The 19,751-nt window shown below is 37.1% G+C and overlaps 1 protein-coding gene and 7 non-coding genes across 8 annotated transcripts in view; 5 read left to right on the top strand and 3 right to left on the bottom strand.

The window, feature by feature from the left end:
* Positions 1–19,751, top strand: part of RpL34b (Ribosomal protein L34b) — a 195,028-nt gene that overhangs the window by 13,433 nt on the left and 161,844 nt on the right. The gene's annotated exons all lie outside the window — the stretch shown is intronic.
* TRNAA-AGC (transfer RNA alanine (anticodon AGC)) lies at positions 8–80 on the top strand. Its single transcript has one exon. It is a non-coding gene; the product is annotated as a tRNA-Ala (tRNA).
* Positions 567–639, bottom strand: TRNAA-AGC (transfer RNA alanine (anticodon AGC)). Its single transcript has one exon. It is a non-coding gene; the product is annotated as a tRNA-Ala (tRNA).
* TRNAP-UGG (transfer RNA proline (anticodon UGG)) lies at positions 1,221–1,292 on the bottom strand. The gene has a single exon. It is a non-coding gene; the product is annotated as a tRNA-Pro (tRNA).
* Positions 1,526–1,598, top strand: TRNAA-AGC (transfer RNA alanine (anticodon AGC)). The gene has a single exon. It is a non-coding gene; the product is annotated as a tRNA-Ala (tRNA).
* On the bottom strand, positions 17,012–17,083 carry TRNAP-UGG (transfer RNA proline (anticodon UGG)). Its single transcript has one exon. It is a non-coding gene; the product is annotated as a tRNA-Pro (tRNA).
* On the top strand, positions 17,678–17,750 carry TRNAA-AGC (transfer RNA alanine (anticodon AGC)). Its single transcript has one exon. It is a non-coding gene; the product is annotated as a tRNA-Ala (tRNA).
* Positions 19,654–19,726, top strand: TRNAV-AAC (transfer RNA valine (anticodon AAC)). The gene has a single exon. It is a non-coding gene; the product is annotated as a tRNA-Val (tRNA).

The following is a 19,751-nucleotide window of genomic DNA, read 5'->3' on the forward strand; positions in this document are numbered from 1 at the left end:
ATCACCAGGGGATGTAGCTCAGATGGTAGAGCGCTCGCTTAGCATGTGAGAGGTACGGGGATCGATGCCCCGCATCTCCAACTTGGAAAGTCATTTTTTTAATTCTTTTTAAAAATTTTTTTTAATTTAAACATATAAGAAAATAAAACAATAAATCAATCTATATTGTAGATTTTTGTTTTTAAAGATGTCAATTTTTATTTTTTAATTTTTAAATTTCGATGAATTTTATATACTTTGTAAAAAAGAAAAATATATAGGTGCTTCATTATAGTTGTAATAGTAATAATAAAAACTTCAAATAGCACCTATTTTGGGAATATAAACTACAATTAGTCTTAAATAAAAGTATTTTTAGTAATACTCGCACGTGGAATAAACCATTCGGATTTGCTTACATCACAAAAGCGAAATTTTCTAAGGATTTGCTATTTGAATGATTTAACCTTATAATCATTCAAATAGCAAATCCTTAGAAAATTTCGCTTTTGTGATGTATATATGTTATTTAAGGGTATTAATACATTACATGTTAGAAGAAAAAACCAAAAAAAAAATGTTGTCCTTGGAGATGCGGGGCATCGATCCCCGTACCTCTCACATGCTAAGCGAGCGCTCTACCATCTGAGCTACATCCCCATATAACGGTACCCGATTTTCGCTGCTGCAAGGACTTACGGGTCGAATTTATAAGCAAATGCAAGAGCTCTATAAATAGATACTTCCCTTACTATTCATGACCATGATCATTTACTTTCCGCTTGGTCAACATATCACGTTAAAAGCATTCAACGTGTTCAATGCAATGACACAGATTGATTAAAATCAATTTGATTTCGTTGTCGACCTTTTGTGAAAGTGGCTACGACATTATTATGCAACTAAAGTCGGACCAGTTTATTGGGCAATAAGACGCCTAGAAACAATAGCATCGAAAACTGGTTGAAGAAAATGTTTTAAACCAGATTCAATTTTTTACTTATTTAATATTTTCAACAAAAATTTTTTTTTTTTTTTGTTTTGGGTCATCTTAAATTGTTTAAAATATTTATAAATCGAAGAAAAAAATACGGAAAAAATAAAAACGAATACTACTCAGAAGCAAATTTATATTTGTTTAAAAACTTGTTTAAAGTATTGATTGAATTGCACAGTAAATACAAATAAAATATCATTTGAAGCCTTTATTACTGTCTTAGGGATAGAAAAAAATATAATCCGGGCTCAACCGGGATTTGAACCCGGGACCTCTCGCACCCAAAGCGAGAATCATACCCCTAGACCATTGAGCCTCTTGATTTTCCAGCGGCCAAATAGCCCAAATCAGCAACCGATTGGTGGCCCAAGCTAAATTTAGAGATAATTAAAATTAAAATGCAGTCAACTAGTTTCGATGTCTTTTGTTATCTCTGTGGACTCATTTTGTACAAGGTAAACAGCATGTTTCAGGCGGTATATCTATGAATAGTTACTTCTTACTTACTGTACAATTTTGTGTGGCCTTTTGGCGGGCGGAATTGCAAGAGGGGATGTAGCTCAGATGGTAGAGCGCTCGCTTAGCATGTGAGAGGTACGGGGATCGATGCCCCGCATCTCCAGGAGGAATACTTTTTTCTACATTTTTAATATTTTGCAATTAATAGTGTTTTAAAATGAAAAACATTTTTAAACTTGTTACTCGTAGAGTAAAAGGGTACACTAGATTCGTCGGAAAGTATGTAACTTGTAGAAGAAATCCCCATAAAGTATATATATTCTTGATCAGGATCACCAGGAGAGTTGATCTAGCCATGTCCATCTGTCCGTATGAACGCTGAGATCTCGGAAACTATAAGAGCTAGAGTATTGTGACTTGGTATGTAGATTCTTGAACTTCCTGTGAAGCGCAAGTCGAGGCCATTGACTTTAGCTTTTTATCTTGATAATAATACAAAAGTTTAAATTAAAAACAAAATATGATTAGTTTAAAAGTGAATCCATTTTTCTCTTTATTATACTTTTGATACGATTTTTTTTGTATGTAAATATTAACTTAATTTTTTTTAAGACATTTATTTTAAAGAAAATTACAGTTATAAAAGAAACTATATGTTTTTGGGTGCAATTTTTATTGAATGTTCTTAAAAAAAATAATTATACCCGATCTTTAATGCTCAGAGTCTCTTTCTGCAAATAAAACGTAAAAATTAATAAAGATTAATGTTTTAGGGTTCTGGTATCTTACTTTTTGGACTGGGCAGCAAACCAAACGTGGAGGGCAAGGTGAAGGTGAAGTGTTGGAGTGGTAAGTGTACGGAAGTTTGCACAAATCCGGTTCTACACATTTTTTGTAACCATTTGTGTCACAAGCCAGATCAATCTGATTAGTTAGTTTAAATTAATTAGTTAAACCGTAGGAAATAAAAACCTAGGATCATTTCATTTGAACTTACATCTTCATGTTTACAACAAATTTCATCTTGTGCGCAGCTGGAATCATAATTTGTAGGGTAATTGTTTTGACAATTGTTTACTTTGACACAACAAGCCTTTCCATCCGAATTACAAGGGGCAAAAGCTTGGCTCAGCCCAAAAAGAACGGAGATCACGAGAAAACCAGAAATGGTATAGTGTGCCATTATTAAAGCTGAAGTCGAGACTGAGTTCACTAAAGAGCTGAGTGTGGATTATAAAGCTTGTGGGAAATAATCTGTGTGCTCACTTCATACGCTTATCAGGTCAGACTTTATCAAAATTCCAAAAAATTATTTTGATTTTATTTCAAATTTTAATGCCAATGTGAGTAACTTATCAAGAATTTTTGAATAAATGGTAAAAAAAAATTAAATTAAAAAAAATGTAAACCAACACTTATGATCTTCACATATTGATCAGATAATTTGAAACGAACTTTTATACAGCTATACAACTTATACAGTATACAACTTTTATACAGCCTTGCCTGCAGACCCTTCGCATCCATCAGCCTAATGGAATAAACCCCTTGGACAAAGTTCGAGAGTTGCCGACTCCCGTAACCTGCACAAATATTTAATTATTCATAACTTTAAACAATCACGGCGACGTCAGCATCATCCGTGTAACCCCAGGGTCTGGCCCCCCCGATTTAACCCACTCCAATTACAACTCAACAAACACAATACAAACAAAAACAGGAGGAAGGATACCGCGGGGATTCCCCCGACCTCTGCGAACGTTTAGCTGCTGTTCTGCCGGCTACCGCTGATGGTAATAACATTGTCGTAAAATCATGTTTGGCTTATCGTGGGACTCCCGGGACGATGATCCTGGATTTCGGAAATTCTGGGGAAAGGTCCCGCGCACGCTGCATTTAAATGCCGGCAACGTCGGGGAACGGCGTGAATTATAGAGGCGTAGGTTAAATGCCGTTAGACAGCCCCATAAACTGCGAACCCTTTCTGATAGTCGACTTGGCTCACAGAGTAAAAAATATAACGTCTTGAAAAAGGTATCTCCCACCTATTTGGTAGTCCCAATATAAAATATATTTTCCAACGTCTTGACAAAAATGTAATTAAATTCGTAATTTGATTTAAAGTAATAAACTCATGACAACTTAAAAATAAACTTTTAGATTAGTTTCTTATCAGCACTTGGTATTAATTAGGGGTTTTTCATAGAAAGTAAGTTTAATTTCAGTAATAAAAATATTTTCAAAAATTTTATTAAGACTAAACAGATTTAGGTTTATTAATGAAAAGACAGTGGAGCTGTTCAATGAACTGTCTTTAATATATATTATTTCACTTGAGGTTAACAATTTCAAGTCAATTCTCTAGAAAAAGTTTTTATTTTCCTATAATTAAACTTTATTAGTCTGACTTATAACAATAGAGGAATATAAATATACAAAAAAATTTTATATTCTCATAACACTGGTGAGTTTATTTTCTGATTAGATGATTTGTAAAAAATAAGAAAGGCAATGACACTGATAACAAAAAAAACGTATAAATAATTTTCTGAGTGCACATAAACTTAAAATATAAATAAGTCATGGCTGTGTGCGATTCTAAAAGTTGTTGGCTTTTGCTTTTAATTTTTGTGAAATTATTTGCATTCGCTCGCACAGAAAACTAATGCAAAGAAAGTCCTGTACGAAAGGCATCTAGAACCAGGATCCTGCCAATCCTCCTGTTCCTCGGCTTGTTTTCTTGTAATTATCGCTTTTGTTTGTTGGCTGAACTTTTGCCAGGTTTTGGCCGCCGGCTAACATACAAAATTAGCGCTCCGCTCACCAAAATGACTAAACAATATTTACTATTTGCCGGATGCGGGCGGTGGTTTTGGAACCCATCTCAGGAGGATGGCGAAGTCTCAAGACGCTGCCAAAGTGGGCAACATATTGTCGTTGTACGCCGAACAACATAATTTTCTAATTGGCCAAAGTTGCTGCCAAGTTTTCGCCCAGACAGACCGAGAAAACATTTGTTCTCAGTTTCGGTTTGCTAATTCAATTTTAATGCTTGATTTCATATTAATTGAAAACGGCGTTTTGAAAAGATTTTTGGAAACTTTTCTTGGGGGGTAGATAATCAAGAATTCACAGTTGAGGAAGTGATAATATAAAATGTGTTTTTAAATCCAAAAATATGTGTTTAAATGCTCAGTAAAATTTAATATAATATCTAAATATAACTATGCAAAAATTCTCTTAGTTAAATTTAACCTATGCCTGGTAACCCCCAATTAGCTCTCATTTCCGCAGCGAAACTCATTGAACCTTTGCCATCTTTAGTCAGTTCACTTCGACCCCAAGTTGTATTTGCCCAAGGGCTTCTCGGGCCATTTCGAAGGCGTTCATAACAGATGACCTCATATTTGTGGCACCCACACCCCAAAAACCCGGAAAGAAGTTTGATTTCAAGACGCTTTTTCTTGTCGCCGCTTTTTATGGCATGCACAAAAGCCAAAAGGCAAACACACTCGAGTCATAAAAAGATGCCTGCAGACAAACAAAGCGACACACGAGCATAGGATAGGATAGGATGGAATACGATGGTATAGTACAGGACCAACATAAAGATCAAATGTCAATACAGGGAATCGGGGGACGGAGATTCAGCTAAATGTGGCCAAAAGACGGCAGTGGAAAGACAAACAGCAGCGACAGGAAAATGTACAACAAATTTCTAAACGTAGTCATAAAAATGAAATGAAAACAAGCAGAAGGCGGTCAACAAACGGGAAAAGCTAAACTTAAGACATTCAATAAGTTTACTTACGCCAGGCTGAACAACAGCCACAAAAAATGAATGGAGGGAGTTCTGACCTTTTTATCGCTTTAAATATGTTTATGACCAGGTTTTTCGGGGGGTTATCTAACAGTCCGCTTATAAATCTCAAAGGTTTTATGTTTATGTGCACGAAATTGTTTTTAACGACAATGTGTGTCCATGTAAATTATTAGTTTAATAACGTCTCAGCTTAGGGCAATTACTATGGCTCTTTGGGGATCATGCTTTATGGGGCTTGAAAAATATTAATAGAATGGATTTACTGGGAATACATTTAAGGGTGCAATAGATTAGGTAAATGATGTATTTTGATATATTTGGTTATAATAAAAGTATCCCGCTTTATATTCAACATTATAGTTAGACTCTTGATATCATACATATTATTATTCCACTGTCAATATCATAAGTATAATACCATTTAATAAATATAAAAAGGTTTATTTAACAACAGTTAGCAAAGGCTGATAGAATAACTTGATATTGACTAAATATAAACTATTTTAGTGCTGATAAAGGATCTAAAACCCAAACTCTAGCTTGTACTTTCATTCCAGTGGGTGGGTCTACTCAAGGTCTTAATCAAATCACGGTCATAAGGATACCCTCATAAATATGTCAATTAATGGCACGCCCCCCGCCCACGTATACCGTCTGTCTGCTGTCTTATCTCAATGAAGACATAAACGCTCTGATATCAATTTATGTCAATGTAAATGTTTCTTTGTTGTTCGCCCGAGATTGGGTATAATGTATGCGAACCTCGCCACCACTCCAAGGAACATGTGTCGGCCAATCTTAAATGGAGCTTATGAAACTATTAAAAGGCGAGCAGACAAGGCACACACACACACACATGTCTCACAAACAAACAAACAAACATGGATACGGGATAGTGTCCTTATAGAGGGGGAACCACATATCTTCGGGTTGGGGGTAATTAGTTTGCTACACGCTCGAGGCGTGCCTTCGTGTCCTCTTGGTCCTGGGCATCCATGAATAATTCCAGGCGGTGGCAAAAACTTTGACCAGCTGCTCGAAAAGGTTGACAAAACCCCAAGCCAGGCTAACCACAAGACCAAGATGGTAATAGCTATGAAGATGATGATGATGGGGATTTTCAAGGGGAACAAGAAACTGAGTAGATTACTCATACGCACGATTGCCCAGGAACATTAATTATTTAGCCCGTCTTCTTCATTTTTTTGCAGCTAATGTTAATTGCCTTTGTCTTCGCAACACATTTGCATAATTCCGCTCTAAACAATAAAAATCTAATTTGGCCTCGCTTGCATTGTAATTTCTTGTTAAATTCATAATTGTTAATTTCTGTTGTTTCTGGCATTTTCTTTGGGGCTTAACTTTAATTAAGAGGCAAGTGCCCAGGGTTTCTGCCTTCGCATGTCCTGCTGCATGGGATGTCCTGTTCACAAGGGTGGAAAGATTGAGGAGAGTCGTGCATGTGAATGGTCAGTCTGGTCACTAAAGACGACTCCCCAAAGGGTGAAGGAATTCTGGGTGCTTTTAATGAACTTGGCAGTGGAAGAGATTCCCTGAATGCAGAAGTAATAATAATAAAAGGGAGATCCTGATTTTCAAAGGAAAAGGATATTCTTTTTCTAACTGAGTTTTTTAAATATTTAAAAAAGATTCTTTAAGTTTGTTTATTTTTTAATATTAATAAGTTATATATTTTTTTATTTACAGTGTACCTTTATAATAAAGAGTTTTAGATTAATTTAATGCGCTTTTTCACCTTTTTCTCTCTTTTTCGATATGAGAGAACTGTCAAAGAGAGGAAACCGAAGAAATACCAGTTCTCAATATCAAGAGTACTTATTCAATGGTTAAAATGGTACCTTGTATATTTACCACGGGCATAAAAAATTGTCAATTATATTTTTGTTTTATGTACACACAACTAATAGTTTATTTGTACATACAATTTACTTAAATACCGCCAATTCAACTTGATTGGAGCAAAATAAAAACATTTTCAACTTAAAAATGTCGTTCTATTTTTAAGAACATTTTCAACTCAGATTAGAACGTCAGAATTTTCTCTGTGTACAAAACATTACTTCGTGTGATTTTAACTTTTAACAATTAGCATTTAAAGATTTATTTTATTTACTTTGTAGAGAAAAACATTTAAGAAATACCTACTCCACTTCTGTTACCTTACCTATTTATTTCTTTACCAATAAAAGACAATTTAACAAGGGGACGCTTCTAAACGATTTGGTTCTTCCTGCCACAATTAGCTCCCCTTCCCCCAGGAAAACCGCAAAATGTGGACCATTAAAAAGGCAAAACTTTAAGCGGCTCTTCAAGGCACCTTCCCTTGTCCCCCTTTCGGTATTGCCAAGAAACAAAAACCATTAAAACAATTTAATCGCACTCGAGGAAATCTTCGCGAGCCAGAAAGTCGAGCATGAAACGCAAAAGTTTTTATTTTGACGCCTGGCGCCTTTGCTCCTTGGCTCCTCCTGATTGTAAATCGTTATCCTCCCGGGGGACTCGGGTTCGGAGGTGTTTTTGCTTTCCTGCCACCCTTACAAGTTAATTTTCACATTGGGACATGACTGACACCCTCCTCTTTGAGTCGCGGTAATTTCCTCAGCACTTTTGTTTAGTTTTTGATTTGACTTTTACTTTTTGCTTGCTGGTTTTTCGGTTTTGGCCGGCTAATTATCATCATTTTGGCCAAATGCCTGAAGCGATTTGCCTTGGCCGGGGTTTTTATGCTCCGTAGCTCCAAAGGGGATGATGTCTTTGGGGAGTTTTTGGGGCCATTATGTAGCCATCAAAATAACTTGTTGTTGCGGGGGAAACTTTTTGCTGTGATTTTCATAGCCGAAAAACAATCAAAATTTAATGTGCGGCGCCGCACTTTGATTGAAAAATAAAATACTCAGCATAATCAAATAAATGCCCAAACAACAACAGCAGGCAGGCAGTTTAAAAAAAAGTGTGCAAAATAAACTGCTCATCATTTTCCAGGCCTGCAGTTCCATGTCCTTTAGAACAATCCCCGAAACGAACCCATTCCGAGATCCGATTCCGATTCCACCCGCATTTGCACGATTCGTTAAACAAAGCACACGTTAACAGGAGCGAACCGAAGGACGTTGGGTGGGCGGTGGGTGGTGAGCAGGGGGCAGTGGGCGGGGCAAGGACAAACAGACATTTCAGGCGGTCAGTTTCAGTAAAAGCCCGCTGGCCAAAAGGGGGTTAAGGTGAGGGTGTAGGGTTACCGAAATATCTGGCAACACATTTGCTTACAAAAAATTGGGCGATAAAGAAGGCATTTCAAAAATGTTATCTCCAACTCAACAGATCTTAGATCCTCAGTTTTTACAATAAAATTAGTTATTAGTTTATATCCTTGAATCATGTTATTATTTCATTAGACCGTAGCTTAATTGATTTAAAATACTCATTTATTTCCTGATCAGAATAGCTACACATAATTTTATTAAGTATGTAAAATAATCTGAATTTATCATATAAGATAATATAAGTAGATAAGATAAGTAGGAAGTAATAAGAGGTATGCCTTTTATAAAAAATATTTTCTGTATATTAATAGTTTAACATCTAATTTCAAGTAATAATAATAATTTCAATCAATAAAAATCAAATCTATTATTATAAATAAGATTATAAGAGATTATCTAAATCTTAGATTATTTTTAGGTACTTCCTTCTCATGAACTGACTGATCATATCATTTATCGGATTTCAATTACTCTCACTCAGAGCATTCCAACTTCTTCAAAACCCAAAAATCCCCAAAGGCCATCTTTTGTGTGTGGTCCATCAAATGCTTTTAACTCTTATTTGTTTAATACGTTTTTTGGTCATGGGAGCGAAAGAGTTTGCTTTTGTTTGCCAGCTACAACTGTCATTTTGGGACAAGGTCCAAAAAAATAAAAAAACACAAGGTAAAGTCGGAAAAAATATACAAACGAAAAACAAGAAGAAACGTTGCAAAATTGTTGGCAAATATTGAATTTGCAACATATTCGACTCATATGTCACACCGAAACGGTGGAAGCTGTCACGAGTGAGTAACAAAAGGTCTCTGTTTACCAACATTTGCATTTTATTTTGTTTTCCTTTTTTACCTTTTGGAGTTGCCAAAAAAGTTGACCAGCAGGATGACGAATAGAGCAGAGGATTGTAGAAAATGGGGGAGGTACGAGAAAAATATCAAATGCAGCACAGCTGTTGTGCAAATAGTGGGACATTAATTTTAATTGTTTTGTTAGGATGGGAATTGTTAAAAGGGAAAGTGCTAGAGATTTCATAAAATGGTTTTTGGGGGTTCCAAAATCAAGAGGATAGGTGGGGGAATAACAAGTAAAACATAGGTATATTCCAATTTAAAAAATCTTTAAATCTATCTTAACTGTATTACTTAAAAAACATTTTGTTTTATAGGATTACTTTTATCAATAGGATTTTAATAACTAAATTTGACCATTTAATGTAATTTTCGGTCCAATTTTAATTAAAAATGTCTGCAATAACTATTGTGCTACCACTTAATCTCCCCATAATATTAGTTTCACCTCAGTTCCCAACCTTCCCTGACAATTTCAACCCTTTTGGAAGTACCCTTTCGGGAAAACAATAAAAATGAATATGTATTTAAATAACAGTTGCTATCAACACCGTCACACGCTGTTCCCAGCATTTGCAACTCACTCACATAACCCCTTAAGCACCTTTGTCCGGCAAAAATATTCCAGAATGAGATGAGATAAATGTAGAAACTGCGGTCCAAGTAACTATAACATTTAAGCGGCTTTTGCCAAAAGTTGTGAGCCATTTGATAGCCTCTGGCTTTAAGGGAGTTTGACCCATCCTTTGAAAAGTGTTTTTCATATGTTGGCATAAAAATAAAATGTACGAGCTTTTTATTTTTATGGCTGACAACTGGCAAGGTTGAGACCTGGAAGCCTAAATCATGTAAAGGATTTGCGTTTTATCATGTCTCGAAGCAGACTTTTGGGTAACCATCGCCTTTTTGGGAGAGGTGATACCAGAAGTTGACAGGAAATTGAAAATTTCCAGCAGGCGTCATGTGTGCGTTTGCCTTTAGCCGGTTTTGAAGTGTCAGCGATCCGATTCCCAAGGAGGCCAATAACATTTACGCTAATTTGATAATCTGTTCACGCACAAGGACCAGACATTTGCATGGGGCTCTAAAGGATCCTGGACGCCCCTAATTGGCTGAAATGGGACCCCAGGGACCCCGAAACCCAGGGAACTGTTTATGCCCTGTTTCTCTATCTGCATCTTCATACATATATTCAGCGGATGGACCCTTTTTGGGCCCTATCAGCGCGTTATCATCGCATTTCCTTTCACTCTTGAGCGAACCGAAACACTTTTGGTCCGTGGTCAGCGAGTTTATTATTTTGTCCTTTATTTTTATGCCCGCTTATCGCTCTGTTGCGATGGCCAGAAAGCTGTTTCAACCAGCAAAAAAGTCCGTTTTGGTAATCGCTTTTACACGCTTGACTTCAGATGAAATTAGCTGCGGGTTCGGGATTTGTTTTGGGGTATGTTTTGGGTCAGAGGTTAGCTAAATAAATTAGGTATATCAGAATATAATTATTTATACTTGGTAAGCGGAAAATAATGGGTTTCGGCAGAGAAATAAATTCTGAAAAAATGTATAGCCCAACTTTTGTTTAGGATTTCGTTATATGAGGTTATTATAATACCATTTAGCTATTTTAGTCAGCAGTTTACCGCCCATAAAAATCTTTTTACTCCAAAATGTGAGTTCCTAAATGTTCTGTCTGCTCTTCGTAATTCATTCTTATTAGCTGGTTTCTACCCGTTGAAATTGGCTCGCATCAACGGAAATGTTGGGCCAGCCTACATGGCGTATGAGCAATCTGCTTCCCCTCGACACACACAAAAACATACGCCCCGTGGGCATTTCTCTGTGTGGCCTGATATCCTGGTGTGCGACAAGATTTATGTATGTTTTCTTTTTCTGTCGGCGTACATTTTAACGCCTGCAAATTTGCTAATTAATTAGTTTAAATGCTCAAGGAGAGCTGACTGAAGATGTAATTATAATGGAAATCGAGTTGTGCCCAGCATATAGATCAATTTCAGTTGCCTTACCAGGGATATACACCTCATATAACATCCCCAAATTAATGCGTTTATGAGTGACTAACACAGACGCGGTAAAAAACGCTTCAAAAAAAAAAAGAGAAGGGTGAAGGAAAACACGCGCGCGTTTTTACACGCATGTAATTTGTGGGAAATTTGTTCAACTTCAACCCTTTTTTTGCACTTTTCGCATACTTTTGCGGCAAATAAAGGCAAAATTAATTTAACGCGTGTTTTTCCTGGGTCCCTGCATAATGGAATTGATTTAAGGTTATTAATATGAGCACTCTGTGCCCAAAAAAAAAAGCAAAGAATTCCGGTAGATGCCTAAGTAAATGTTTGTAGCTGCTGTTGCTACTGCGGCTGTTGGTAACCTTTAACGTCAATTTTATGCAAATTATGTTGTTTCGGCTGGAGATTTCCTCTGGGGAGGATGGATGCCGATGTCTCGCTGTGTGTGGCGAGGGGGCGTGGCACTTTCGAAACGACGGGGCGTCGCTTGAAAGTTTTCTGGGCTCTGGGTTTTGGAGTGCTGCCGGGGAGTGTTGTTATTGAAGTTTTCCGAGGTGGCGTCTGTCGACTGCTCACTGCTCACTGCTGAATGCTCAGTGCTGACTTATTCAATAAGCCAAGTTGAAGTATGCCCCATTATATATTTGCTGGTGGCTGTGGCCGGAGCTGCTTAAGCAAATACCGTGTGCTCGTGTATGCAAAAAGTGCAAATAATAATAATAAAGAGTACTTATTGTTTGATTTATGTGTCTGTGTGTGCACAATGCTGGCCAGGCGAAGGATGAGCTATGTTTTGGTTTTAAGATGGAAGGGAGATCCATTTTCCAAGCTGACTTCCTTGCCTATTTCTAGGTTTTATTGAGTTACAGATAATATATGAAATGTTTCTCTCGACTGATATTGGGAATGGGATAACCTAAATTTTGTATGTATTCGTAAAGATTGATTCGAAAAAATTGTTTTTAATTATAAATTGAATTTATTACTCAGTTGTTGTTCTAGCAAGCATTTTGATTATTTAAGAAACGATTCTTCGCTTTTGTTTCATGATCCTATGGTATCGTATAATATTTTATTGAGTATTTATTGAATTCAAACAAAGTAAAGTTCTAATAGTGGGATATATCGTTATTTGTGATATGAAAGACTTTTATTTTATTAAACGTAACCTGAGGAATGTGAAATTCCTAAATAAGTTACAATACCTTTCCCATAACTCATCCTAAAACCATCTCTACAGAGTTTCCACTGCTTAATTTTGAAACCCACTTCACCCTCAGCAACTTTCATTGGCTAATCCCCCGCCATCAGTTCTCCCAGCTAACCAACAATGAAAAACCCCCGATAAAGTCACCTTTATTTGTCAGTCTTAGGCTCCCCCGAGTCAACTGTCAAGTCCTTCCATACCAGGCACGTTCCTTTGCCTTTCACGCAATCCTGAAGCGTTAAACCGCACACACCTATCAGGATGATGATGATGTTCCCTTTCTTATTTTTTTTTCGAGAACTGTTTTTGTTGTTCCACAGTGCGGATGGCTAAGTGAGCCATTTATCTTCGCTGGAACCTCAAGCGCGACATAACAGCAATAGCAACAACAGGGACTACAACAATCACTTCCTACAGGCGTCATCCAATCCTCAATAATACCGCTTTGGAAATAAAACGATTTATATGGCGCAACAACAAAAATCCTATAGAGGTGCACACAGGACCAGGGATCAAAAGTGCACTCAGAGAAAAAATACATTTAGTTATTTATTTAATAGAGATCAAAGAAATTTTTAACCAGAATTTTTAAACTCAACAGAAATTGTTAAAACAGTTTATTAGAATTATATAATATTTTAAGAACATGAATATCTTAAAATACAAAATATATATTTCAGTGTATAGGGCGAATCCTGTCGTATTTTCGTTTTATTCGGCCTTATCCAGACCAACATCAATCGAACAGCCGCAACAGCAGCAACAACAAGTAGTAAATTAAACCCCTGTACCGAAAAAAAATAAAAACCGAAGTAAAATCGAAGATTGCTATCTTTGACGGCTTGTTTTCCTGCCCATCCTGGCTGGGCGGCTTTGGGCGGGGGGCGTGGCAGCTATTATGTATTGGCGTTGAAACAATTTGAACAACAGTAGTCGGCGTCTCAGAAAGAGGGAGGAAAAAAAACAAATGAAAGGAAGTCGTTTAAAAGTACAAACGGACATTATTTATCGCTCAAACCATTTAGCCACAGAAACTACCCGAAGAAGAGCCAAAGAACAAAAAAAAGGACCAAGCTCAAATCCGAATACGAATCCGAGTCCTTAAGACCCCAACCACTTGTCCATTCCGTGTTGTTGTGTCTACTTAGTTGTAATAAATGGAAAAACGCAAAGAGCACTGGGAGTCCTGGCCACAATGCGTTGCATATAATTTCTATTCGAATTTGGGAGGTTCGGTTGGTGTAGGAAGTGGATTGAGCCGGTCTAGCAATTGGGTTTTAGGATGGCTACTAAGGGAAATCGATTGATTTCTGCTTGCTCAAGCAGTTTTCCCAATAAGTAATTTACAGTTGTCATTAAGTGGGAAAACATTTGCGGGTTTGTGGATAGGAAGTGCGTGAGGAACGTTGCTCGAGATTAGTTTTTGGGTGTTCAGATAGGAGTCCTGGAAAACGTGTAATTTCCAAGACAATCTATAAAACAATATATCTAAAATTCTTAATATTGGATGACTAAAATTAAATATGATCCATACTACAGATATTATATGATAAAAAGTTTGAAAAAATCACTAAATTCCATAAGAACTAATCGATTAAGATCAACATGATTAAAAATTTGTTTAATAAATTATTTTTGGCAATAATTGATTAAAAATTGAACCACAAAAAATATCACTATACCTAAAAAATACTACATTAAAGAATATATAGATACTACTTTGGGAAAGAATATTTTTCGAGAACGATATATCTCCAAGGTGTTTTTAAGTAATAGTTGAGATTGATTAAAAGGTTATGGTCTGAAAAAAACTTATAGAGAAATAAGTTCTTTGTATGCAAAACGTAATATTCAAATTCGTCTGCTCAAACACCTTTCTATTAGCACATCCAACCTCCCCGTTCTTTCTCTTCAATCGTGTCATATGGAGCGGCGTAGCGGAATCCTTGTCCAGATCCGCAGCTAACCCCCGCAAAAAACCCAAAGTCCCGCAGACAGCAGATGGAGAAATGGGAAATCCAGTGGCAGGAAAGCCGGAGAAATGGGGAGAATCAGCTAGCCACGGGCATCTTATCGCCCTAAACCACTTTAGTGTCAGTCCCGCTGACAGCGGTCCAGCCTCGGCTCGTGAACATTGTCGCCTTTTTGTTTGGGAGGATTGGATTGGATGGTTTGGGATGGCTGGGAGGATTGAGGAGTCGAGGATTGGAGTCCAGTGTTGTCTCTTAACATGGCCAGTGGTCTTGTCGACATTGCGATAACAAAACACACAAGCACACACAAAAAAAGATGGCAGAAAAAAAAGAAGGAATTTTACGCTCTTGGCCATAATGAGGGTGATTTTCGTATTTGTGGTAGATTTGTCCACTTAGCAGGAATGACCAGGCCGAGGACCAAAGCTGTTGCAATTTGCTGGCAAATCATTTGTACATTTCCACAGTGGATTACGGTTTTTGGCCAGGACAGCCCCTGATTCCTGATGATAATGCTCATAATTTGCGAGGCCTGCATATATTTTCGGGCACTTTTTTTTTTTGGTTTTAGACCATGATATATGCGCCAGCATGCTTCAGCCATGATTTGTGCTAATGAGTGAGAATCGTTGGGTGGGATTCTACGTCTAGGATTTCATGGGAAAATTCGAAACCAAAGCTGGACAGATTCTTGCATTTAATTGGCATTTTTATGCACTGGGTTTGGGGTGAAGGGTGAAAGTTTTTTAATAAAGACCCAGACCTCTCTTCATTCCAACCGAGTTGATTTTCATTTTCATTTGCCCATTTAGCCAGCGACCTCAAGTGCGGGTTTCGACCGGCATTCCGGCATTTTGTCTCCCTCGGTGTGTACACAATTGTCTACGGATTTTCAATATTATTTGCTGCGGTCTTCCGATATACAAAAATCCCCCCAGTTTGGCCATCTGCTACCATCATCTTGGGTCGGTCGGTCGTCCATTGTGGGTGTGAAAATTGTGGAAATCGTGGAAATTGCAAACGCTGACTGACTGCCACTGTCAACCGGTAGAAGCCGAACAAACTCATTGTAACCGCTTTCAATTGGGCATTTTATTTTATATTTGAATTTTAAAATTCCTTCCGCTCCGGCGACAGGCGACGACGGGCCACAGGAAAATGGACAATTTGTGTTTGTGGCAATTGATTGGCAAATATTGTCCGGCCAAATGGTTGAGGCGAAAAGGTTTGCTGATTAATACGCAGTGACAGCAAGTCAGGGTTAAAGAAAAAAGGACTTTCAACGGATTTTAGAATATAAAGTACCTTTGTGGGGGATACTCAAAAGGAGCTGTCAAAGAACAGTATTTAAGGTTAGCATAAAATGGGTGATTAGGAAAGTAAAAGATTTATATATGCAGTTTATAAATTTAAGACTGTTTCAGTCATTCATCCATACACAGAAAACAAAGAAATCAAGAGTAACTCTCCTTGATTTTAGTATTTCTTATTCCAACTTTTACAAGAACAATTGTTCTTAAAATCAAAACCAAATGGTTCTTTGTTTTTCGGGACGACATTATTCTTAATTTCGTTTATTGAGAAGAAATTATCATAGAATCGGATTTTGGATTGAAATGTACTTATGTGGGGAATACTTCAAGAACTGTCAGAGTAAGGATCGGTGTTTACTGTTTTAGTAAATTAGATGGTATGGTCTTATAAAAAATATATTATCCAGATTGTTGTCCTGGAAAACTGTTAGATAATTCCTTATCCATTTTAGGTTGACTCATGTTAATCGATCGAACTTTGCACTTAGCGTTCCCTAACTCCTTGTAGCAATTCATCCATAGCCGCACGCTCCATTTGAGCGTCTTAAAGTCGGCAATAAAAGAAAAAAAAACTTTCTCAGTGCCAACTTGCATGCAAATTACAAGCAATAAAACGTGGCACATTCCAATGCTTAGGCAAACTTCTGCTACAAGGCTCCAGAGCCCGAGGAGATTATTCTTTATTGTTTAGAGAGTGACAGCTACAACGAGCAGCAGCAGGACGAGAGTCCTTGTGGCAATTCGCACATCATGCGATTGGCATTGAGATTGCGACTTGGTATCGGGCAATTCCCAGGACTGTCATATGCGGGGACAACAAACACACACCCGACTCGAGGGATATGCAAATTTGTCATCCAGTAAACCAAACAGAAAACACATATAAAGGAGTGAAATAATCATAAAAACGTCAGGCTCCGAAGTTGGTTGGGTTGAAACAATCCTGAATTGAATTTTTATCTATTGTATTGGCAATAAAGTCACATTGTCACAGCATGTATAAAATGATTATTGTTTACTCTTACCCTCCCTATATGTGTGTAACTCTGCCTATATTTTTCCCTCAGTAATTCTTTGGGCAGGAAAGGGAGCAAAAAGTTGAAATACGGGCTCAACCGGGATTTGAACCCGGGACCTCTCGCACCCAAAGCGAGAATCATACCCCTAGACCATTGAGCCGCCTACGATAAGAGTTAAAATTTTTTATTTTTTTTACCTAAAAAAGAGTTTAATCCACTTCACTTTGTGACCATCCGAAGACACATTTTCGACATGCATATTGGCTTTTATAAGGGGGTCAACCGGTCTTAAATGTTGCTTTTACGAAGGCTGCATGCATGCATAATTTAGATAGATAAAAATTAACCCACGAAATCTAAAAATTTCAACTACATTTTGACAAGTTCAAAAAAAGCAATAATAAAGGTTTACATTTTTATTATTCTAGCGTTAATATCAAACTTAAATTGTTAAAAACAGAAGTCAATTACCTTAACTCATTAATCAAAAAAAAAGAATTTAAAAACTTTATCTTTGTTGTTTTTAATTGTACAATAAATAAACACACTCAATAAAAAAGCAAACTTTTAAAAATTTTTTGTTCTTAGCAAGATGTATCTCAAGATAAGTTATACCTTCTTTTTTTTAATATTGGCACTTTAAAAATATTTTCTTTTTAAAATTAGATCTTGTTTTATTGCACACAAGGGGTTAAAAATTATCGAACTGCCTAGTTTTTCTTTTAAGGCCCTCTAAAACGCCCAATTTCATCACGGGGATGTAGCTCAGATGGTAGAGCGCTCGCTTAGCATGTGAGAGGTACGGGGATCGATGCCCCGCATCTCCAGTGGATTTCTTTTTTTCTTTCATCAGATCCCCATTTTATTTTTATTTAATTAGAGTTGAAAGAACGGTTGTACGGCAACTTACCCTCATCAGCGGATCGCTGATTTATTGACTTTTAAACACTGCAGTTGGCTCCCATTATTTTTCGTAGCACGGCAGCTGACTCATCAAAATTTGTTTTGTCTCCAGCGCTTTTGGCATGCTTTTAATTTAATTTGAAAAGTTTTGCATGCCCATTTGGCACATTTAACCCCTTGCCTTTGGGCTTCGGGGCGAAAGAAAAAAATAGACGAAAAAATGGAAAGGAATATCATAAATAATGATGATAACTGTCTAAAGTTTTCAGGGCATGCTATGGTACAAATAGCCACACCCGGCGCCCACACCAAATGCAATTAACTGGACAGAGGGCAAAAACCGAGAAGAAAAATATGACAATTAGGCGCAAAACTAATTGGGGATGGCTGGGGCCAATTTAAGGATTAGAAAGAAGCGGGAAAAATTTAAATTGGATAATTTAAGGAGAAAGGGAAATTTATTTCTCAGCCAAGTCTATGTTTTAAAACCACTCTCTTCCGTCTTGAAATTTGAATCCATTATTTTTCTAGGACAATTTATCAGATCTATCCAAATGTTTATCGAAATATTTTTCTACCTTAAAGCTCTAAAGTTTTTCCCACCCACCGCATTGTTCTTTCTTTAGATATTTTTTATTGTTTGGCTGGCTCAAGTTTTTGGCTTGCTATAAATCACAGGACTGAATCCATTGAAGATTTATGAGCTGCTAAATATGCTGGCGAAACAACAGGCGAGGGTCGTGGCCAGGACACTTTAGCCAAAAAACTTTATCCACATATCAAACTTTAAAACGCAATTATCATGCATATATGTATGATAGATGGAGGGGTGTATATTTGTATCCTGCCATAGAGACTGTATTCTTCTCCTGTGTTGTTTTTTACTTGCGCAGATAAACAAAACAAGGTCCTAAATAAACAAAATGAGAAAAAGAATAAGCACGAAATGAGTAAAAACCTGCACCAGACAAAAATACAATTTGATTTTAATTGAAAAATAGCAACAACAGCACAAGCAAGTCGGAAAATGGGAAATAAAGGTGCTGATGGATGGGATATGTCTGGATATGTTAAAGAATGGAATGTTATATGTCTAAAAAGATACTTTTTATTAAAGAATTTCTGTTGGGATGGTCAGTAAAAACTGTCACCTTTTACTCAAAGCTTATGGAAATTAATCCAATTAATGGCAAATACTTTTAGGCAAACCTTAACCCCCTTTTCGTACCTCCGTGTCCTTAACCCAACCGCACTTAAAATGCCATTAACAAAAGCACAAGCAATTTTTACACTTTGCGTGCCAAGAAGAGCAACAAAAGCAAACAACAACAAACTAGTCCTGCAAAAATAAGAGCAAGCCAAATAACAACAACACCCACTAAAATAGCAACAAACTGAATTTCCTTTTTATTTATTTTCTCAACAACTTTTTACCTTTTTTCCAACTCATTTTCAAGTGTTTCCACTTAGTTGGCTGTTGTTGTTGGCCCAGGCCATTAGAGGGGGCAGATGGGGTCAGAGAGTTGGGTCCTCGTCGGCAATCTTGATGGGGTTAGCATTGTTTTTGTTGACTTAAGTCAACAAGGTCGAGGGTTAATGAAAGTTGGCTTGAAAGCTTCGAGGTTGCTTCACGGCTTGCTGCTTAAGTTGTCGCAATTCCATGGGGAGGAGAAAGGATACAAGTAGGCGAATATACATGTGGACTCTTTCAAAATTATTTTCTAGATTTATTTTTAAAAACATTAGCTTCTTATTTTGGATATATCCATTGATCCATTTTAAATATGGTAGCTTATGCTGTCTAGAAAGGATACGAACGCCATCTTAGTTTCCGTGGTGTAGTGGTTATCACATCCGCCTAACACGCGGAAGGCCCCCGGTTCAATCCCGGGCGGAAACAGTTAAACTCTTTTTTAGTAATTGTA

Source organism: Drosophila suzukii, chromosome 3 (assembly GCF_043229965.1).
Source record: "Drosophila suzukii chromosome 3, CBGP_Dsuzu_IsoJpt1.0, whole genome shotgun sequence".
Taxonomy (NCBI): domain Eukaryota; kingdom Metazoa; phylum Arthropoda; class Insecta; order Diptera; family Drosophilidae; genus Drosophila; species Drosophila suzukii.